The sequence below is a fragment of the Pungitius pungitius genome, unplaced genomic scaffold (genome assembly GCF_949316345.1).
Source record: "Pungitius pungitius unplaced genomic scaffold, fPunPun2.1 scaffold_38, whole genome shotgun sequence".
Lineage (NCBI taxonomy): Eukaryota > Metazoa > Chordata > Actinopteri > Perciformes > Gasterosteidae > Pungitius > Pungitius pungitius.
Window position 1 is genome coordinate 120,824 of NW_026909784.1, and position 22,127 is coordinate 142,950.

A 22,127-nucleotide genomic window follows, 5' to 3' on the forward strand; every position below is an offset into this window, starting at 1 on the left:
CACTCTGCAAACTTCACACACAAGCTCAGGGCCACCATGGGTAGAGCATGCACACGAGCACACACGTGCAAGCTCCTGATGAACTCTTGTTGAATTCAGACAGTGATTTCACTTTCAGGCACCTCTGTCCGAAAATGGAATCACCCAAAAACAAACCTCAAAAGTCATTGATTTTTTTTCAATCAAAAATTGTAAGGCCCTCCTGAAATGTTGTTGGTTTACTGTTAATTCAGACAATCACTCAGTGGTTTAACACTCCAGTGGTGAGTATACTGGTCCATTGTTGGCAAAGAGGCTCAATCTTGGGGACCAACAGTAGTTGAAAGAGATGTGTCCAAGTGGAAAGCACTGGTTTTTCTTTGACACTAATATCAGGGGAGAGCGCGGACGCAGTCCCCCACTACCACAAATTATGCAGTCGAGATTCCCACATTTGAGCAATTCGCAGAGGTCGAGTCCACAGTAGTGCAAAGTCTACAGTGACTGTAGACAGTTACGGGTTATGATTGGTCGACATGACTGTGGACTTCCAATCACATCACAGGAGCCGACTGTGGACGACCAATGAGAGACCTCTAAGGAGCGGACTGTGGACGACCAATGAGAGACCTCTACCCAAACGGTATCGTACGAGTCCGCCGGAGCTGAAAATAATTTATTCTTGACAATTATCAAGGATAATTATCAAGTCTAGCGGAAACAGCGAAACAGGCTATCATTGATAATTATTTTTAGCAATAATTATTTATACTGCCCTATCGTCGTTTGGAGGAGAGTTAATGTTTGCTAGCGAGCGAGCGAGCTGGCCAAGACGTCGTGCGGCAGGTAAAGTAACTTGGCAGCTAGTTCATGTTCAACCTCTCAGTAAAAAGTTCTGGTTTTACTCGCGATACTCCATAATAAACATCATTGTAAATTTTATTTGGTGTTATCCCACAAATAACGTTCAAGGCCAAGCTCTTGACGGTCATGTCAGGTAGCTACATTTCCAGCTAACTAAGTTACTTGACGGCTCATATCTCTCAGCGAAGCTGAAATCATAGTTCATAATGGTTCCATTACCCACCACTGAATATGATTTCTCAATATCCATGTCATCCTTTGGTAACAGATTAATCAAAGGGAATACAATCTTAAAGATTGATTAATTATCAGAGGAATCAGCTAGTCTCATAGGCCCAAGATTTATAATGTTATGATATACCAGTTCCCTTTATAATAACTCAAGAGATCCTTAATCTAAGTTATAACAGGGTTACAGCAGTTGTCATCCTGACCTGACACTTTATTCTCTTCTCCCCTGGGTGTTAAAATAAAAATCAATAGCCTGTTGTTCTCTGACATTCATTCTTACATTGTTCATATATTATTACAATATTTTAAACAATAGTAATATTTTTGTCGTTGTTGTGGGATTGCTCATTAGGAGATGGCGACCCCAGTAATCCGCGTCGTGAACCCAGATGCCCCTTGGCATCGGCAACAGGCTGTAGTGGTACCTACCAAAGAGGCCCGTGACTACAGGGAGAAGAGGATGGTCTTCCCCAAACCTCCAAGCCAGCTGCTGGAGCAGGCCTCTTCCCTGGCCTACGCAGAGCGGCTGCTTCGAGCAGAAGGAATCTCTGCACCATCACGTCAGCTGTGTCTGGGAAAGCTCGTTATTCCATTTGGCCAGTATGAAAATGCACCATTTCACTGGCTTGTGGCAAACGACGTGGGCTACGTGAAATAGTAAGAATGTTATAATATCGTTATCATGTTATTACCATTGTAGGCTATGCATTTTGAATATAGTTGGTATGAGCCTGTCTGTTTGCATAGATGAATTATGAGTGTTTATTTTTTTTCTTCATTATCTCAAGTGCAGTTATATTACTGATAGAAGTACTAAGTTAAAGTGTATGATTCCAGCATGCTCGACAAGCACAGACTGGAGGTTAGAAACCCACAGAGAAAAGGAAAGGTGGGGAACCACTTTATTCTTCTTCTTCTTACAATAGCAACACTTTTGGGGATGTTTCACTGGACAGGATGGGGATGAGAAGTTATAGTCTGAAAGAGATATATTGACATGTAAGTAGCTTCAAATGAAAATGATAAAATAAGGTGGACTTGACTTCATCACTTAATTAAATGTACTTAGTTACATTCCAGCTCAAGGTGAAGGTTTTACTCTCATGTGTACCAGCTGTGTACTAGTGTGGAGTTATTAAGACAAATTGACATTAAAACTTAACTTTGCTCTACTCAGGTCCCCATTGTGCAGCCCGGCCCTATCAGGTTTACCTGATGAGTGGCATTGCGCGGTGGAATTCGGACAGGAGTTCAGACGCCGTGTTTGGTGGCAAAGGACGGAACCACAGGACATACTCTGCACCGCTCATTGACCGCCTCAACACCCGCTGTCAGCAGCTGTTCGGCGAGACTGTGGAGGAGAATTTCCGGGCCCCCGCCAATGTTGCTTCCAACGAGTTGCTGGGGTTGGAATATTTATTCAGCCAAAGCACAGGTGAATCTGAACCATTTTCTCTCGTGGACATCATCAATGATGGACCTGGTCCAGAGGAGGAGGTGGTTCAGCATGGGCAGCCCAACCCAGATCCAGAAGCCGACGAAGCCTACCAGAGCGACGGGGAGGCTGGTGCCGACGTGTTGGATGCCATCCTGCCCCACATTAACCTCACCAGCAACGAAACCGCAACTGTGGACCCTCCAGCCTTTGTGAGTATATGTATATGTGGTCAAATGTAAATGCAATGCATTGATTGCTAACGTGATAACGTGCTCATTGGAACTTTTATATGGAAACTTGTCAACAGGTTGATGCCTGCAGTTCAAACCCGCTTCCTGGCTTTGAAAGGCTGGAAAAGTTCTGCTCTGCTCTGGTGGAAATCAGCCTTACAGAGGACAAGCTGACTCTTTCCACTGAGCAGAGGAACAAGGTCCTCGAAGCCTGGAACGCCGTGGAGGAGCACGACAAGCAGCCGCAGCAGTTCAACCAGCTCTACAGAACGCACTGGGGCAACACGCTCTACTGCCGCACTAAGAGAGACGATCTGGTTGATGCTGCTGTGATTCAGAAGCTTAAGATGGCTAAGCGCTACGCACCGGCTCAACAAGACGTCAGCGCTCAACACAACAGGCTGATGTACACACTGATTAAACTGCTGTGGCTGCGCTCCCCTCAAGGATCTCGCTGCAGTCCCGAGAAAAGCACAATTTGTAAGTCATATGAAAGAATCCAGCACCGGATTCTGGTGGAGGATCCGATCCTGTGCAAAGCTGGCATTCCCCTTCCAAAGATTAACATTAAAACCGTGCGGGACTTCATCCGACGTCAGGAGCGCCTCCTCAACATGAATGCCACAAAACAGTCCTCCACTGTAACGAAGATCACCTCAATTTCATCTGCTGACCTCCCTCCAGCACCCCACCAGCCGTCAGTCCTCCCTCCACCACTCTACCCTCTGATGGAGTACATGCCCACGCCCAGCACGGCAGGGACTAAGGTGTTGAAGGGAAGGACGGACATGATGATGCCTCTCTCCCGGCCTCAACCACCACTGCCACTCCTGAAACTGCCTGTTAAAACCACCCCTGCCACCTCCACCATCACCAGACCTCTGCCCTCCACATCTGTCTCCACAGCCAACATTGAGTGCGCTGGCCCCTCCACTCGGCATATATTGCCTGCGCATCCTCCACTGCCATCTCCGCCTACTGCTTGTGATTTAAGCTTACCATCCTGGGCAAGATCCACGCAGTACAAGCGAAAAAGTATGGATCAACCCTCTGCAGTTGGAGTCGAGGTGTCGCGGGTGCACAAACTCCCTCTATGTACATGCTGTGGCCGACCGACCCAGGGACATAAAAAATACAAAAGAAAGGTTTTCTGCCCTGTGACATTGATGTCAACTTCCAAGGGTCTGGACAAAACAGTGTACGACAGCTACGAACACTTCATTTCTGTTGTGGACAAACAGTGACAACCTGCATATTATGCAGTTGCATCACAGTGTTTTTTATATTGTATAGTTTAGATATTTGTGAAAATCCCGGTGCATATTGTTAATAGTTTAGATCGTAAAGATCCCTGTGCATGTTGTAAATAGTTTATATCTTAAAATACCTGTAAAATACCTGTGCATGTTGTAAATAGTGTAGATCTTAAAATACCTGTGCATGTTGTAAATAGTGTAGATCTTAAAATACCTGTGCATGTTGTAAATAGTGTAGATCTTAAAATACCTGTGCATGTTGTAAATAGTTTACATATTGTGTCTTTTATGACAGATGTACTGTTATATTTATGATTGTGCTCCCTTTTACTTGATAAAGCAGAATGTGTTACAGTGAAGCGTTGTGGAAAATTAATCATTATTTCCATTACAAATAAGAGACACAAATAAATATAGGGTGCCAGATTAAGTTTATAAGCCTTTATTAAAATATCTCATATGTTTTGAATAAAAACATTAGGCAGTTCTGAAATATCAAACCACTTCCAATTGTCATAAGGGAGTTTGAAAATAAAAAGGGTACACATTACATGTCAACACATATAAAACATTAACTCACAAGAATAGTTTTTATTTTAAATAAGTTCAGAAACAGTAAATAAACAGCTACAAATATACTTTCTAGATTTTCTATTTCTGCACAATTCAATAATAACTTCAGGTATCACAATCTGAATCAGAAACCATTTATTGCCACGCATGTTACACAGAGAAATTTGAGTTGGTGAATTGGAATAAGATACTGCAAAATAAGAAAAAAAAGCAAGAACAATATAAACAGATAAGTATGTTAAACAAAATCGATGTCTATATGTTTCCATGGTGAGAGAAACCACTGTAGAAAATGTTTCAATAATGATCAAAATACAAACAACAAAACATTTCCCAGTCATGCAATCAATACAGATGATCATCAGTCTAAATGACACTAAAAGCAGGTAAGACATTTTGGACGCCTTTTAATTGACTATTTGAAGTGATATTGTTTGCATGTATTCCAGTGGTGGGAAGTCCATGTAGCAGTCCTGTAAAAAAGCAATAGAGTAAATAAAAACAATGTTGCATAATTGGATTAATCTATCAGCTCGGGCCAATAGAGAACTACCAGGAAGTAAACAAACATTAATCACACATTCCATGAATAGTCAGCTCAGGAGCCAATAGAGATCTACCAGGAAGTAAACAAACATTAATCAAACATTCCATGTGTAGTCCACCAGGAGGCGCTATTTTTGCAAGTTTTACTGTGGATTGTAAGCAAATGGTCTTCGATTGAATTGCACTACTGTACGGCTCACCCCCATTCGCAGTGGTCAACACAGCCGGAGTGCAATGGCTGAGCCTCGCCCTGGGTGAACCACCTTTGTGATCATGGTATCTCCCCTGCCAGGTAAGTATAAGTTGGTAGTGACAGAGACAGGAGTGGTATTCCCAAACAGAGCACTTGGGGTGACGGTTCCCAGATGGCACCGTCCTCACAGATCAGTGAATTTAAAATCAGTGATCAGTGTGAAATGCAAAATAAAGGCACAATTGATGAGTAAACATATCAGTTGCTTGCCAAAAGTCTCAGCCAGTTGAGACTTGTACACAGAGGCAAACCAACTACCTAGACTACACCAATGAATTGGGTCACCAGTTATTTTTTTCACAAGATAAAGGTTGCACCGTTCCCGGAAGTGCTGCAATACCGGGTCAATGCTTGGAGTGAGCAGAGCAAGCCCCTTTTTCATCTCCCAGAGCTAAAAATCGGCTTAATATGTAGTCCTCATATAGAGGACATATCAGATATTAAACTGATAAGAACAGATACTACACTTGATCTTAGCCAAAAGGCCGAGAAGCGATGACACATGAATGTTTGCCTCCAGACCCAACGGACTAGCGCATCTCTCAAATGTCGGGGTGCGGCTCATACAAATGGGCGTGGCAGTCGCCTGTTACTTAACATCCCACTCCCCACGCAGCCTGTATTCTTAAAAATCTTTGATTTCCTTCCAATCAAAAGTGTAAGCTCTTGATGAACTCTTGTTGATTCCTTCCAATCAAAAGTGTAAGCTCTTGATGAACTCTTGTTGATTCCTTCCAATCAAAAGTGTAAGCTCTTGATGAACTCTTGTTGAATTCACTTATAATTCAGAGAGTGATTTCACTTTTAGGCACCTCTGTCTAAAAATGGAACCAACCCCAAACAGCCCTAAAAAATCATTCGTTTTTTTTGGAATCAAAAGTGTAAGCTCCTGCCTAAATCTTGATTTCACTCAAAATTCAGACAGTAATTTGAGACTTGATCCAAAGCTCAACCAGAGACTCCAGGAATAAGTTTACTCAAATGACAGGCTCTTCCATCCTACTAATTTATTTTTCTTACAAGTACATGAGGCTTAGCCAAATAGCAGAGCGTGGCAAAAAATAAGGTCAACTCATTGTTGTTCCTCTCCACGGAAGTCTTTAGTAAAAGGCGAAAGACTTATGCGTATTGAAGAGAAACCAAAGTCAGTAGCACAATCAGGTGAAAGGCAGCCCTATATCCCTGTGGAACAAGTAATCCCTCTTGCGGTAGGGAGTAAGGTTGAGCTGCGGGTGTCCAAAGCCTAACCCATTTCCCAGCCCCCTTTCCTCAAAAAATCTATGATTTCTTTTCAATCAAAAATTGTAAGGCCCTCCTGAAATGTTGTTGGTTTACTGTGAATTCAGACAATCATTCAGTGATTTAACACTCCAGTGGTGAGTAAACAGGTCCATTGTTGGCAAAGAAGCTCAATCTTGGGGACCAACAGTAGTTCAAAGAGATGTGTGCAAGTTAAAAGCACTGGTTTTTCTTTGACACTAATATCAGTGGAGAGTGCGGACGCAGTCCCCAACTACCACAAAAACACTGCCCTGCACTCTGAAAACTTCACACACAGGCTCAGGGCCACCACGGGAAGAGCATGCACGCAAGTACACACGTGCACGCACACACACACACACACTCGGACTGAATGGGAGTCAATGGGAGCTTCCCCAGGGGAACCTCCTATTGGGCCCAAAATCTACAGTGGCCCCCCTGAGGGCCCCGGGAGGAGCTGGTCCAAATTTCAGCAGCTCAGCACCAACCAAGACAGAGTTGCAGGCAAAATCCAAACTCATTTCCCGGTTTGTAGTGGTCGGTTTCACAAATTCTTGGAGACCTGTCTTGGACTGACAGCCGCACTCTGCAAACTTCACACACAAGCTCAGGGCCACCATGGGTAGAGCATGCACACGAGCACACACGTGCAAGCTCCTGATGAACTCTTGTTGAATTCAGACAGTGATTTCACTTTCAGGCACCTCTGTCCGAAAATGGAATCACCCAAAAACAAACCTCAAAAGTCATTGATTTTTTTTCAATCAAAAATTGTAAGGCCCTCCTGAAATGTTGTTGGTTTACTGTTAATTCAGACAATCACTCAGTGGTTTAACACTCCAGTGGTGAGTATACTGGTCCATTGTTGGCAAAGAGGCTCAATCTTGGGGACCAACAGTAGTTGAAAGAGATGTGTCCAAGTGGAAAGCACTGGTTTTTCTTTGACACTAATATCAGGGGAGAGCGCGGACGCAGTCCCCCACTACCACAAATTATGCAGTCGAGATTCCCACATTTGAGCAATTCGCAGAGGTCGAGTCCACAGTAGTGCAAAGTCTACAGTGACTGTAGACAGTTACGGGTTATGATTGGTCGACATGACTGTGGACTTCCAATCACATCACAGGAGCCGACTGTGGACGACCAATGAGAGACCTCTAAGGAGCGGACTGTGGACGACCAATGAGAGACCTCTACCCAAACGGTATCGTACGAGTCCGCCGGAGCTGAAAATAATTTATTCTTGACAATTATCAAGGATAATTATCAAGTCTAGCGGAAACAGCGAAACAGGCTATCATTGATAATTATTTTTAGCAATAATTATTTATACTGCCCTATCGTCGTTTGGAGGAGAGTTAATGTTTGCTAGCGAGCGAGCGAGCTGGCCAAGACGTCGTGCGGCAGGTAAAGTAACTTGGCAGCTAGTTCATGTTCAACCTCTCAGTAAAAAGTTCTGGTTTTACTCGCGATACTCCATAATAAACATCATTGTAAATTTTATTTGGTGTTATCCCACAAATAACGTTCAAGGCCAAGCTCTTGACGGTCATGTCAGGTAGCTACATTTCCAGCTAACTAAGTTACTTGACGGCTCATATCTCTCAGCGAAGCTGAAATCATAGTTCATAATGGTTCCATTACCCACCACTGAATATGATTTCTCAATATCCATGTCATCCTTTGGTAACAGATTAATCAAAGGGAATACAATCTTAAAGATTGATTAATTATCAGAGGAATCAGCTAGTCTCATAGGCCCAAGATTTATAATGTTATGATATACCAGTTCCCTTTATAATAACTCAAGAGATCCTTAATCTAAGTTATAACAGGGTTACAGCAGTTGTCATCCTGACCTGACACTTTATTCTCTTCTCCCCTGGGTGTTAAAATAAAAATCAATAGCCTGTTGTTCTCTGACATTCATTCTTACATTGTTCATATATTATTACAATATTTTAAACAATAGTAATATTTTTGTCGTTGTTGTGGGATTGCTCATTAGGAGATGGCGACCCCAGTAATCCGCGTCGTGAACCCAGATGCCCCTTGGCATCGGCAACAGGCTGTAGTGGTACCTACCAAAGAGGCCCGTGACTACAGGGAGAAGAGGATGGTCTTCCCCAAACCTCCAAGCCAGCTGCTGGAGCAGGCCTCTTCCCTGGCCTACGCAGAGCGGCTGCTTCGAGCAGAAGGAATCTCTGCACCATCACGTCAGCTGTGTCTGGGAAAGCTCGTTATTCCATTTGGCCAGTATGAAAATGCACCATTTCACTGGCTTGTGGCAAACGACGTGGGCTACGTGAAATAGTAAGAATGTTATAATATCGTTATCATGTTATTACCATTGTAGGCTATGCATTTTGAATATAGTTGGTATGAGCCTGTCTGTTTGCATAGATGAATTATGAGTGTTTATTTTTTTTCTTCATTATCTCAAGTGCAGTTATATTACTGATAGAAGTACTAAGTTAAAGTGTATGATTCCAGCATGCTCGACAAGCACAGACTGGAGGTTAGAAACCCACAGAGAAAAGGAAAGGTGGGGAACCACTTTATTCTTCTTCTTCTTACAATAGCAACACTTTTGGGGATGTTTCACTGGACAGGATGGGGATGAGAAGTTATAGTCTGAAAGAGATATATTGACATGTAAGTAGCTTCAAATGAAAATGATAAAATAAGGTGGACTTGACTTCATCACTTAATTAAATGTACTTAGTTACATTCCAGCTCAAGGTGAAGGTTTTACTCTCATGTGTACCAGCTGTGTACTAGTGTGGAGTTATTAAGACAAATTGACATTAAAACTTAACTTTGCTCTACTCAGGTCCCCATTGTGCAGCCCGGCCCTATCAGGTTTACCTGATGAGTGGCATTGCGCGGTGGAATTCGGACAGGAGTTCAGACGCCGTGTTTGGTGGCAAAGGACGGAACCACAGGACATACTCTGCACCGCTCATTGACCGCCTCAACACCCGCTGTCAGCAGCTGTTCGGCGAGACTGTGGAGGAGAATTTCCGGGCCCCCGCCAATGTTGCTTCCAACGAGTTGCTGGGGTTGGAATATTTATTCAGCCAAAGCACAGGTGAATCTGAACCATTTTCTCTCGTGGACATCATCAATGATGGACCTGGTCCAGAGGAGGAGGTGGTTCAGCATGGGCAGCCCAACCCAGATCCAGAAGCCGACGAAGCCTACCAGAGCGACGGGGAGGCTGGTGCCGACGTGTTGGATGCCATCCTGCCCCACATTAACCTCACCAGCAACGAAACCGCAACTGTGGACCCTCCAGCCTTTGTGAGTATATGTATATGTGGTCAAATGTAAATGCAATGCATTGATTGCTAACGTGATAACGTGCTCATTGGAACTTTTATATGGAAACTTGTCAACAGGTTGATGCCTGCAGTTCAAACCCGCTTCCTGGCTTTGAAAGGCTGGAAAAGTTCTGCTCTGCTCTGGTGGAAATCAGCCTTACAGAGGACAAGCTGACTCTTTCCACTGAGCAGAGGAACAAGGTCCTCGAAGCCTGGAACGCCGTGGAGGAGCACGACAAGCAGCCGCAGCAGTTCAACCAGCTCTACAGAACGCACTGGGGCAACACGCTCTACTGCCGCACTAAGAGAGACGATCTGGTTGATGCTGCTGTGATTCAGAAGCTTAAGATGGCTAAGCGCTACGCACCGGCTCAACAAGACGTCAGCGCTCAACACAACAGGCTGATGTACACACTGATTAAACTGCTGTGGCTGCGCTCCCCTCAAGGATCTCGCTGCAGTCCCGAGAAAAGCACAATTTGTAAGTCATATGAAAGAATCCAGCACCGGATTCTGGTGGAGGATCCGATCCTGTGCAAAGCTGGCATTCCCCTTCCAAAGATTAACATTAAAACCGTGCGGGACTTCATCCGACGTCAGGAGCGCCTCCTCAACATGAATGCCACAAAACAGTCCTCCACTGTAACGAAGATCACCTCAATTTCATCTGCTGACCTCCCTCCAGCACCCCACCAGCCGTCAGTCCTCCCTCCACCACTCTACCCTCTGATGGAGTACATGCCCACGCCCAGCACGGCAGGGACTAAGGTGTTGAAGGGAAGGACGGACATGATGATGCCTCTCTCCCGGCCTCAACCACCACTGCCACTCCTGAAACTGCCTGTTAAAACCACCCCTGCCACCTCCACCATCACCAGACCTCTGCCCTCCACATCTGTCTCCACAGCCAACATTGAGTGCGCTGGCCCCTCCACTCGGCATATATTGCCTGCGCATCCTCCACTGCCATCTCCGCCTACTGCTTGTGATTTAAGCTTACCATCCTGGGCAAGATCCACGCAGTACAAGCGAAAAAGTATGGATCAACCCTCTGCAGTTGGAGTCGAGGTGTCGCGGGTGCACAAACTCCCTCTATGTACATGCTGTGGCCGACCGACCCAGGGACATAAAAAATACAAAAGAAAGGTTTTCTGCCCTGTGACATTGATGTCAACTTCCAAGGGTCTGGACAAAACAGTGTACGACAGCTACGAACACTTCATTTCTGTTGTGGACAAACAGTGACAACCTGCATATTATGCAGTTGCATCACAGTGTTTTTTATATTGTATAGTTTAGATATTTGTGAAAATCCCGGTGCATATTGTTAATAGTTTAGATCGTAAAGATCCCTGTGCATGTTGTAAATAGTTTATATCTTAAAATACCTGTAAAATACCTGTGCATGTTGTAAATAGTGTAGATCTTAAAATACCTGTGCATGTTGTAAATAGTGTAGATCTTAAAATACCTGTGCATGTTGTAAATAGTGTAGATCTTAAAATACCTGTGCATGTTGTAAATAGTTTACATATTGTGTCTTTTATGACAGATGTACTGTTATATTTATGATTGTGCTCCCTTTTACTTGATAAAGCAGAATGTGTTACAGTGAAGCGTTGTGGAAAATTAATCATTATTTCCATTACAAATAAGAGACACAAATAAATATAGGGTGCCAGATTAAGTTTATAAGCCTTTATTAAAATATCTCATATGTTTTGAATAAAAACATTAGGCAGTTCTGAAATATCAAACCACTTCCAATTGTCATAAGGGAGTTTGAAAATAAAAAGGGTACACATTACATGTCAACACATATAAAACATTAACTCACAAGAATAGTTTTTATTTTAAATAAGTTCAGAAACAGTAAATAAACAGCTACAAATATACTTTCTAGATTTTCTATTTCTGCACAATTCAATAATAACTTCAGGTATCACAATCTGAATCAGAAACCATTTATTGCCACGCATGTTACACAGAGAAATTTGAGTTGGTGAATTGGAATAAGATACTGCAAAATAAGAAAAAAAAGCAAGAACAATATAAACAGATAAGTATGTTAAACAAAATCGATGTCTATATGTTTCCATGGTGAGAGAAACCACTGTAGAAAATGTTTCAATAATGATCAAAATACAAACAACAAAACATTTCCCAGTCATGCAATCAATACAGATGATCATCAGTCTAAATGACACTAAAAGCAGGTAAGACATTTTGGACGCCTTTTAATTGACTATTTGAAGTGATATTGTTTGCATGTATTCCAGTGGTGGGAAGTCCATGTAGCAGTCCTGTAAAAAAGCAATAGAGTAAATAAAAACAATGTTGCATAATTGGATTAATCTATCAGCTCGGGCCAATAGAGAACTACCAGGAAGTAAACAAACATTAATCACACATTCCATGAATAGTCAGCTCAGGAGCCAATAGAGATCTACCAGGAAGTAAACAAACATTAATCAAACATTCCATGTGTAGTCCACCAGGAGGCGCTATTTTTGCAAGTTTTACTGTGGATTGTAAGCAAATGGTCTTCGATTGAATTGCACTACTGTACGGCTCACCCCCATTCGCAGTGGTCAACACAGCCGGAGTGCAATGGCTGAGCCTCGCCCTGGGTGAACCACCTTTGTGATCATGGTATCTCCCCTGCCAGGTAAGTATAAGTTGGTAGTGACAGAGACAGGAGTGGTATTCCCAAACAGAGCACTTGGGGTGACGGTTCCCAGATGGCACCGTCCTCACAGATCAGTGAATTTAAAATCAGTGATCAGTGTGAAATGCAAAATAAAGGCACAATTGATGAGTAAACATATCAGTTGCTTGCCAAAAGTCTCAGCCAGTTGAGACTTGTACACAGAGGCAAACCAACTACCTAGACTACACCAATGAATTGGGTCACCAGTTATTTTTTTCACAAGATAAAGGTTGCACCGTTCCCGGAAGTGCTGCAATACCGGGTCAATGCTTGGAGTGAGCAGAGCAAGCCCCTTTTTCATCTCCCAGAGCTAAAAATCGGCTTAATATGTAGTCCTCATATAGAGGACATATCAGATATTAAACTGATAAGAACAGATACTACACTTGATCTTAGCCAAAAGGCCGAGAAGCGATGACACATGAATGTTTGCCTCCAGACCCAACGGACTAGCGCATCTCTCAAATGTCGGGGTGCGGCTCATACAAATGGGCGTGGCAGTCGCCTGTTACTTAACATCCCACTCCCCACGCAGCCTGTATTCTTAAAAATCTTTGATTTCCTTCCAATCAAAAGTGTAAGCTCTTGATGAACTCTTGTTGATTCCTTCCAATCAAAAGTGTAAGCTCTTGATGAACTCTTGTTGATTCCTTCCAATCAAAAGTGTAAGCTCTTGATGAACTCTTGTTGATTCCTTCCAATCAAAAGTGTAAGCTCTTGATTAACTCTTGTTGAATTCACTTATAATTCAGAGAGTGATTTCACTTTTAGGCACCTCTGTCTAAAAATGGAACTAACCCCAAACAGCCCTCAAAAATCATTCGTTTTTTTGCAATAAAAAGTGTAAGCTCCTGCCTAAATCTTGATTTCACTCTAAATTCAGACAGTAATTTGAGACTTGATCCAAAGCTCAACCAGAGACTCCAGGAATAAGTTTACTCAAATGACAGGCTCTTCCATCCTACTAATTTCTTTTTCTTACAAGTACATGAGGCTTAGCCAAATAGCAGAGCCTGGCAAAAAATAAGGTCAACTCATTGATGTTCCTCTCCACGGAAGTCTTTAGTAAAAGGCGAAAGACTTATGCATATTGAAGAGAAACCAAAGTCAGTAGCACAATCAGGTGAAAGGCAGCCCTATATCCCTGTGGAACAAGTAATCCCTCTTGCGGTAGGGAGTGGTTGAGCTGCGGGTGTCCAAAGCCTAACCCATTTCCCAGCCCCCTTTCCTCAAAAAATCTATGATTTCTTTTCAATCAAAAATTGTAAGGCCCTCCTGAAAGTTTGTTGGTTTACTGTGAATTCAGACAATCATTCAGTGATTTAACACTCCAGTGGTGAGTAAACAGGTCCCTTGTTGGCAAAGAAGCTCAATCTTGGGGACCAACAGTAGTTCAAAGAGATGTGTGCAAGTGAAAAGCACTGGTTTTTCTTTGACACTAATATCAGTGGAGAGTGCGGACGCAGTCCCCAACTACCACAAAAACACTGCCCTGCACTCTGAAAACTTCACACACAGGCTCAGGGCCACCACGGGAAGAGCATGCACGCAAGTACACACGTGCACGCACACACACACACACTCGGACTGAATGGGAGTCAATGGGAGCTTCCCCAGGGGAACCTCCTATTGGGCCCAAAATCTACAGTGGCCCCCCTGAGGGCCCCGGGAGGAGCTGGTCCAAATTTCAGCAGCCCAGCACCAACCAAGACAGAGTTGCAGGCAAAATCCAAACTCATTTCCCGGTTTGTAGTGGTCGGTTTCACAAATTATTGGACTGACAGCCGCACTCTGCAAACTTCACACACAAGCTAAGGGCCACCATGGGTAGAGCATGCACACGAGCACACACGTGCAAGCTCCTGATGAACCCTTGTTGAATTCACTTTGAATTCAGACAGTGATTTCACTTTCAGGCACCTCTGTCCGAAAATGGAATCACCCAAAAACAAACCTCAAAAGTCATTGATTTTTTTTCAATCAAAAATTGTAAGGCCCTCCTGAAATGTTGTTGGTTTACTGTTAATTCAGACAATCACTCAGTGGTTTAACACTCCAGTGGTGAGTATACTGGTCCATTGTTGGCAAAGAGGCTCAATCTTGGGGACCAACAGTAGTTGAAAGAGATGTGTCCAAGTGGAAAGCACTGGTTTTTCTTTGACACTAATATCAGGGGAGAGCGCGGACGCAGTCCCCCACTACCACAAATTATGCAGTCGAGATTCCCACATTTGAGGAATTCGCAGTGGTCAACACAGCCGGAGTGCAATGGCTGAGCCTCGCCCTGGGTGAACCACCTTTGTGATCATGGTATCTCCCCTGCCAGGTAAGTATAAGTTGGTAGTGACAGAGACAGGAGTGGTATTCCCAAACAGAGCACTTGGGGTGACGGTTCCCAGATGGCACCGTCCTCACAGATCAGTGAATTTAAAATCAGTGATCAGTGTGAAATGCAAAATAAAGGCACAATTGATGAGTAAACATATCAGTTGCTTGCCAAAAGTCTCAGCCAGTTGAGACTTGTACACAGAGGCAAACCAACTACCTAGACTACACCAATGAATTGGGTCACCAGTTATTTTTTTCACAAGATAAAGGTTGCACCGTTCCCGGAAGTGCTGCAATACCGGGTCAATGCTTGGAGTGAGCAGAGCAAGCCCCTTTTTCATCTCCCAGAGCTAAAAATCGGCTTAATATGTAGTCCTCATATAGAGGACATATCAGATATTAAACTGATAAGAACAGATACTACACTTGATCTTAGCCAAAAGGCCGAGAAGCGATGACACATGAATGTTTGCCTCCAGACCCAACGGACTAGCGCATCTCTCAAATGTCGGGGTGCGGCTCATACAAATGGGCGTGGCAGTCGCCTGTTACTTAACATCCCACTCCCCACGCAGCCTGTATTCTTAAAAATCTTTGATTTCCTTCCAATCAAAAGTGTAAGCTCTTGATGAACTCTTGTTGATTCCTTCCAATCAAAAGTGTAAGCTCTTGATGAACTCTTGTTGATTCCTTCCAATCAAAAGTGTAAGCTCTTGATGAACTCTTGTTGATTCCTTCCAATCAAAAGTGTAAGCTCTTGATTAACTCTTGTTGAATTCACTTCTAATTCAGAGAGTGATTTCACTTTTAGGCACCTCTGTCTTAAAATGGAACTAACCCCAAACAGCCCTCAAAAATCATTCGTTTTTTTGCAATCAAAAGTGTAAGCTCCGGCCTAAATCTTGATTTCACTCTAAATTCAGACAGTAATTTGAGACTTGATCCAAAGCTCAACCAGAGACTCCAGGAATAAGTTTACTCAAATGACAGGCTCTTCCATCCTACTAATTTCTTTTTCTTACAAGTACATGAGGCTTAGCCAAATAGCAGAGCCTGGCAAAAAATAAGGTCAACTCATTGTTGTTCCTCTCCACGGAAGTCTTTAGTAAAAGGCGAAAGACTTATGCGTATTGAAGAGAAACCAAAGTCAGTAGCACAATCAGGTGAAAGGCAGCCCTATATCCCTGTGGAACAAGTAATCCCTCTTGCGGTAGGGAGTGGTTGAGCTGCGGGTGTCCAAAGCCTAACCCATTTCCCAGCCCCCTTTCCTCAAAAAATCTATGATTTCTTTTCAATCAAAAATTGTAAGGCCCTCCTGAAATGTTGTTGGTTTACTGTGAATTCAGACAATCATTCAGTGATTTAACACTCCAGTGGTGAGTAAACAGGTCCATTGTTGGCAAAGAAGCTCAATCTTGGGGACCAACAGTAGTTCAAAGAGATGTGTGCAAGTGAAAAGCACTGGTTTTTCTTTGACACTAATATCAGTGGAGAGTGCGGACGCAGTCCCCAACTACCACAAAAACACTGCCCTGCACTCTGAAAACTTCACACACAGGCTCAGGGCCACCACGGGAAGAGCATGCACGCAAGTACACACGTGCACGCACACACACACACACTCGGACTGAATGGGAGTCAATGGGAGCTTCCCCAGGGGAACCTCCTATTGGGCCCAAAATCTACAGTGGCCCCCCTGAGGGCCCCGGGAGGAGCTGGTCCAAATTTCAGCAGCCCAGCACCAACCAAGACAGAGTTGCAGGCAAAATCCAAACTCATTTCCCGGTTTGTAGTGGTCGGTTTCACAAATTATTGGACTGACAGCCGCACTCTGCAAACTTCACACACAAGCTAAGGGCCACCATGGGTAGAGCATGCACACGAGCACACACGTGCAAGCTCCTGATGAACCCTTGTTGAATTCACTTTGAATTCAGACAGTGATTTCACTTTCAGGCACCTCTGTCCGAAAATGGAATCACCCAAAAACAAACCTCAAAAGTCATTGATTTTTTTTCAATCAAAAATTGTAAGGCCCTCCTGAAATGTTGTTGGTTTACTGTTAATTCAGACAATCACTCAGTGGTTTAACACTCCAGTGGTGAGTATACTGGTCCATTGTTGGCAAAGAGGCTCAATCTTGGGGACCAACAGTAGTTGAAAGAGATGTGTCCAAGTGGAAAGCACTGGTTTTTCTTTGACACTAATATCAGGGGAGAGCGCGGACGCAGTCCCCCACTACCACAAATTATGCAGTCGAGATTCCCACATTTGAGGAATTCGCAGTGGTCAACACAGCCGGAGTGCAATGGCTGAGCCTCGCCCTGGGTGAACCACCTTTGTGATCATGGTATCTCCCCTGCCAGGTAAGTATAAGTTGGTAGTGACAGAGACAGGAGTGGTATTCCCAAACAGAGCACTTGGGGTGACGGTTCCCAGATGGCACCGTCCTCACAGATCAGTGAATTTAAAATCAGTGATCAGTGTGAAATGCAAAATAAAGGCACAATTGATGAGTAAACATATCAGTTGCTTGCCAAAAGTCTCAGCCAGTTGAGACTTGTACACAGAGGCAAACCAACTACCTAGACTACACCAATGAATTGGGTCACCAGTTATTATTTTTACAAGATAAAGGTTGCACCGTTCCCGGAAGTGCTGCAATACCGGGTCAATGCTTGGAGTGAGCAGAGCAAGCCCCTTTTTCATCTCCCAGAGCTAAAAATCGGCTTAATATGTAGTCCTCATATAGAGGACATATCAGATATTAAACTGATAAGAACAGATACTACACTTGATCTTAGCCAAAAGGCCGAGAAGCGATGACACATGAATGTTTGCCTCCAGACCCAACGGACTAGCGCATCTCTCAAATGTCGGGGTGCGGCTCATACAAATGGGCGTGGCAGTCGCCTGTTACTTAACATCCCACTCCCCACGCAGCCTGTATTCTTAAAAATCTTTGATTTCCTTCCAATCAAAAGTGTAAGCTCTTGATGAACTCTTGTTGATTCCTTCCAATCAAAAGTGTAAGCTCTTGATGAACTCTTGTTGATTCCTTCCAATCAAAAGTGTAAGCTCTTGATGAACTCTTGTTGATTCCTTCCAATCAAAAGTGTAAGCTCTTGATTAACTCTTGTTGAATTCACTTATAATTCAGAGAGTGATTTCACTTTTAGGCACCTCTGTCTAAAAATGGAACTAACCCCAAACAGCCCTCAAAAATCATTCGTTTTTTTGCAATAAAAAGTGTAAGCTCCTGCCTAAATCTTGATTTCACTCTAAATTCAGACAGTAATTTGAGACTTGATCCAAAGCTCAACCAGAGACTCCAGGAATAAGTTTACTCAAATGACAGGCTCTTCCATCCTACTAATTTCTTTTTCTTACAAGTACATGAGGCTTAGCCAAATAGCAGAGCCTGGCAAAAAATAAGGTCAACTCATTGATGTTCCTCTCCACGGAAGTCTTTAGTAAAAGGCGAAAGACTTATGCATATTGAAGAGAAACCAAAGTCAGTAGCACAATCAGGTGAAAGGCAGCCCTATATCCCTGTGGAACAAGTAATCCCTCTTGCGGTAGGGAGTGGTTGAGCTGCGGGTGTCCAAAGCCTAACCCATTTCCCAGCCCCCTTTCCTCAAAAAATCTATGATTTCTTTTCAATCAAAAATTGTAAGGCCCTCCTGAAAGTTTGTTGGTTTACTGTGAATTCAGACAATCATTCAGTGATTTAACACTCCAGTGGTGAGTAAACAGGTCCCTTGTTGGCAAAGAAGCTCAATCTTGGGGACCAACAGTAGTTCAAAGAGATGTGTGCAAGTGAAAAGCACTGGTTTTTCTTTGACACTAATATCAGTGGAGAGTGCGGACGCAGTCCCCAACTACCACAAAAACACTGCCCTGCACTCTGAAAACTTCACACACAGGCTCAGGGCCACCACGGGAAGAGCATGCACGCAAGTACACACGTGCACGCACACACACACACACTCGGACTGAATGGGAGTCAATGGGAGCTTCCCCAGGGGAACCTCCTATTGGGCCCAAAATCTACAGTGGCCCCCCTGAGGGCCCCAGGAGGAGCTGGTCCAAATTTCAGAAGCCCAGCACCAACCAAGACAGAGTTGCAGGCAAAATCCAAACTCATTTCCCGGTTTGTAGTGGTCGGTTTCACAAATTATTGGACTGACAGCCGCACTCTGCAAACTTCACACACAAGCTAAGGGCCACCATGGGTAGAGCATGCACACGAGCACACACGTGCAAGCTCCTGATGAACCCTTGTTGAATTCACTTTGAATTCAGACAGTGATTTCACTTTCAGGCACCTCTGTCCGAAAATGGAATCACCCAAAAACAAACCTCAAAAGTCATTGATTTTTTTTCAATCAAAAATTGTAAGGCCCTCCTGAAATGTTGTTGGTTTACTGTTAATTCAGACAATCACTCAGTGGTTTAACACTCCAGTGGTGAGTATACTGGTCCATTGTTGGCAAAGAGGCTCAATCTTGGGGACCAACAGTAGTTGAAAGAGATGTGTCCAAGTGGAAAGCACTGGTTTTTCTTTGACACTAATATCAGGGGAGAGCGCGGACGCAGTCCCCCACTACCACAAATTATGCAGTCGAGATTCCCACATTTGAGGAATTCGCAGTGGTCAACACAGCCGGAGTGCAATGGCTGAGCCTCGCCCTGGGTGAACCACCTTTGTGATCATGGTATCTCCCCTGCCAGGTAAGTATAAGTTGGTAGTGACAGAGACAGGAGTGGTATTCCCAAACAGAGCACTTGGGGTGACGGTTCCCAGATGGCACCGTCCTCACAGATCAGTGAATTTAAAATCAGTGATCAGTGTGAAATGCAAAATAAAGGCACAATTGATGAGTAAACATATCAGTTGCTTGCCAAAAGTCTCAGCCAGTTGAGACTTGTACACAGAGGCAAACCAACTACCTAGACTACACCAATGAATTGGGTCACCAGTTATTTTTTTCACAAGATAAAGGTTGCACCGTTCCCGGAAGTGCTGCAATACCGGGTCAATGCTTGGAGTGAGCAGAGCAAGCCCCTTTTTCATCTCCCAGAGCTAAAAATCGGCTTAATATGTAGTCCTCATATAGAGGACATATCAGATATTAAACTGATAAGAACAGATACTACACTTGATCTTAGCCAAAAGGCCGAGAAGCGATGACACATGAATGTTTGCCTCCAGACCCAACGGACTAGCGCATCTCTCAAATGTCGGGGTGCGGCTCATACAAATGGGCGTGGCAGTCGCCTGTTACTTAACATCCCACTCCCCACGCAGCCTGTATTCTTAAAAATCTTTGATTTCCTTCCAATCAAAAGTGTAAGCTCTTGATGAACTCTTGTTGATTCCTTCCAATCAAAAGTGTAAGCTCTTGATGAACTCTTGTTGATTCCTTCCAATCAAAAGTGTAAGCTCTTGATGAACTCTTGTTGATTCCTTCCAATCAAAAGTGTAAGCTCTTGATTAACTCTTGTTGAATTCACTTCTAATTCAGAGAGTGATTTCACTTTTAGGCACCTCTGTCTTAAAATGGAACTAACCCCAAACAGCCCTCAAAAATCATTCGTTTTTTTGCAATCAAAAGTGTAAGCTCCGGCCTAAATCTTGATTTCACTCTAAATTCAGACAGTAATTTGAGACTTGATCCAAAGCTCAACCAGAGACTCCAGGAATAAGTTTACTCAAATGACAGGCTCTTCCATCCTACTAATTTCTTTTTCTTACAAGTACATGAGGCTTAGCCAAATAGCAGAGCCTGGCAAAAAATAAGGTCAACTCATTGTTGTTCCTCTCCACGGAAGTCTTTAGTAAAAGGCGAAAGACTTATGCGTATTGAAGAGAAACCAAAGTCAGTAGCACAATCAGGTGAAAGGCAGCCCTATATCCCTGTGGAACAAGTAATCCCTCTTGCGGTAGGGAGTGGTTGAGCTGCGGGTGTCCAAAGCCTAACCCATTTCCCAGCCCCCTTTCCTCAAAAAATCTATGATTTCTTTTCAATCAAAAATTGTAAGGCCCTCCTGAAATGTTGTTGGTTTACTGTGAATTCAGACAATCATTCAGTGATTTAACACTCCAGTGGTGAGTAAACAGGTCCATTGTTGGCAAAGAAGCTCAATCTTGGGGACCAACAGTAGTTCAAAGAGATGTGTGCAAGTGAAAAGCACTGGTTTTTCTTTGACACTAATATCAGTGGAGAGTGCGGACGCAGTCCCCAACTACCACAAAAACACTGCCCTGCACTCTGAAAACTTCACACACAGGCTCAGGGCCACCACGGGAAGAGCATGCACGCAAGTACACACGTGCACGCACACACACACACACTCGGACTGAATGGGAGTCAATGGGAGCTTCCCCAGGGGAACCTCCTATTGGGCCCAAAATCTACAGTGGCCCCCCTGAGGGCCCCGGGAGGAGCTGGTCCAAATTTCAGCAGCCCAGCACCAACCAAGACAGAGTTGCAGGCAAAATCCAAACTCATTTCCCGGTTTGTAGTGGTCGGTTTCACAAATTATTGGACTGACAGCCGCACTCTGCAAACTTCACACACAAGCTAAGGGCCACCATGGGTAGAGCATGCACACGAGCACACACGTGCAAGCTCCTGATGAACCCTTGTTGAATTCACTTTGAATTCAGACAGTGATTTCACTTTCAGGCACCTCTGTCCGAAAATGGAATCACCCAAAAACAAACCTCAAAAGTCATTGATTTTTTTTCAATCAAAAATTGTAAGGCCCTCCTGAAATGTTGTTGGTTTACTGTTAATTCAGACAATCACTCAGTGGTTTAACACTCCAGTGGTGAGTATACTGGTCCATTGTTGGCAAAGAGGCTCAATCTTGGGGACCAACAGTAGTTGAAAGAGATGTGTCCAAGTGGAAAGCACTGGTTTTTCTTTGACACTAATATCAGGGGAGAGCGCGGACGCAGTCCCCCACTACCACAAATTATGCAGTCGAGATTCCCACATTTGAGGAATTCGCAGTGGTCAACACAGCCGGAGTGCAATGGCTGAGCCTCGCCCTGGGTGAACCACCTTTGTGATCATGGTATCTCCCCTGCCAGGTAAGTATAAGTTGGTAGTGACAGAGACAGGAGT

General features: G+C 43.8%; 16 non-coding genes across 16 annotated transcripts; all 16 read right to left on the reverse strand.

Moving 5' to 3' along the window:
• Positions 1 to 5,253: 5,253 nt before the first annotated feature.
• LOC134109526 (U1 spliceosomal RNA) lies at positions 5,254 to 5,417 on the reverse strand. Its single transcript, XR_009942934.1, has one exon. It is a non-coding gene; the product is annotated as a U1 spliceosomal RNA (small nuclear RNA).
• Positions 5,418 to 5,676: 259 nt separating this feature from the next.
• On the reverse strand, positions 5,677 to 5,867 carry LOC134109554 (U2 spliceosomal RNA). Its single transcript, XR_009942963.1, has one exon. It is a non-coding gene; the product is annotated as a U2 spliceosomal RNA (small nuclear RNA).
• Positions 5,868 to 6,402: 535 nt separating this feature from the next.
• LOC134109690 (U5 spliceosomal RNA) lies at positions 6,403 to 6,518 on the reverse strand. Its single transcript, XR_009943092.1, has one exon. It is a non-coding gene; the product is annotated as a U5 spliceosomal RNA (small nuclear RNA).
• Positions 6,519 to 12,465: 5,947 nt separating this feature from the next.
• Positions 12,466 to 12,629, reverse strand: LOC134109527 (U1 spliceosomal RNA). Its single transcript, XR_009942935.1, has one exon. It is a non-coding gene; the product is annotated as a U1 spliceosomal RNA (small nuclear RNA).
• A 259-nt stretch (positions 12,630 to 12,888) lies between these two features.
• Positions 12,889 to 13,079, reverse strand: LOC134109556 (U2 spliceosomal RNA). Its single transcript, XR_009942965.1, has one exon. It is a non-coding gene; the product is annotated as a U2 spliceosomal RNA (small nuclear RNA).
• Positions 13,080 to 13,657: 578 nt separating this feature from the next.
• LOC134109732 (U5 spliceosomal RNA) lies at positions 13,658 to 13,773 on the reverse strand. The gene has a single exon (XR_009943134.1). It is a non-coding gene; the product is annotated as a U5 spliceosomal RNA (small nuclear RNA).
• Positions 13,774 to 14,833: 1,060 nt separating this feature from the next.
• On the reverse strand, positions 14,834 to 14,997 carry LOC134109747 (U1 spliceosomal RNA). The gene has a single exon (XR_009943150.1). It is a non-coding gene; the product is annotated as a U1 spliceosomal RNA (small nuclear RNA).
• A 259-nt stretch (positions 14,998 to 15,256) lies between these two features.
• On the reverse strand, positions 15,257 to 15,447 carry LOC134109557 (U2 spliceosomal RNA). The gene has a single exon (XR_009942966.1). It is a non-coding gene; the product is annotated as a U2 spliceosomal RNA (small nuclear RNA).
• Positions 15,448 to 16,025: 578 nt separating this feature from the next.
• LOC134109668 (U5 spliceosomal RNA) lies at positions 16,026 to 16,141 on the reverse strand. The gene has a single exon (XR_009943070.1). It is a non-coding gene; the product is annotated as a U5 spliceosomal RNA (small nuclear RNA).
• A 1,060-nt stretch (positions 16,142 to 17,201) lies between these two features.
• Positions 17,202 to 17,365, reverse strand: LOC134109748 (U1 spliceosomal RNA). The gene has a single exon (XR_009943151.1). It is a non-coding gene; the product is annotated as a U1 spliceosomal RNA (small nuclear RNA).
• Positions 17,366 to 17,624: 259 nt separating this feature from the next.
• LOC134109558 (U2 spliceosomal RNA) lies at positions 17,625 to 17,815 on the reverse strand. Its single transcript, XR_009942967.1, has one exon. It is a non-coding gene; the product is annotated as a U2 spliceosomal RNA (small nuclear RNA).
• A 578-nt stretch (positions 17,816 to 18,393) lies between these two features.
• On the reverse strand, positions 18,394 to 18,509 carry LOC134109733 (U5 spliceosomal RNA). Its single transcript, XR_009943135.1, has one exon. It is a non-coding gene; the product is annotated as a U5 spliceosomal RNA (small nuclear RNA).
• A 1,060-nt stretch (positions 18,510 to 19,569) lies between these two features.
• LOC134109749 (U1 spliceosomal RNA) lies at positions 19,570 to 19,733 on the reverse strand. Its single transcript, XR_009943152.1, has one exon. It is a non-coding gene; the product is annotated as a U1 spliceosomal RNA (small nuclear RNA).
• Positions 19,734 to 19,992: 259 nt separating this feature from the next.
• LOC134109559 (U2 spliceosomal RNA) lies at positions 19,993 to 20,183 on the reverse strand. The gene has a single exon (XR_009942968.1). It is a non-coding gene; the product is annotated as a U2 spliceosomal RNA (small nuclear RNA).
• A 578-nt stretch (positions 20,184 to 20,761) lies between these two features.
• LOC134109669 (U5 spliceosomal RNA) lies at positions 20,762 to 20,877 on the reverse strand. Its single transcript, XR_009943071.1, has one exon. It is a non-coding gene; the product is annotated as a U5 spliceosomal RNA (small nuclear RNA).
• Positions 20,878 to 21,937: 1,060 nt separating this feature from the next.
• On the reverse strand, positions 21,938 to 22,101 carry LOC134109750 (U1 spliceosomal RNA). The gene has a single exon (XR_009943153.1). It is a non-coding gene; the product is annotated as a U1 spliceosomal RNA (small nuclear RNA).
• Positions 22,102 to 22,127: the final 26 nt, after the last annotated feature.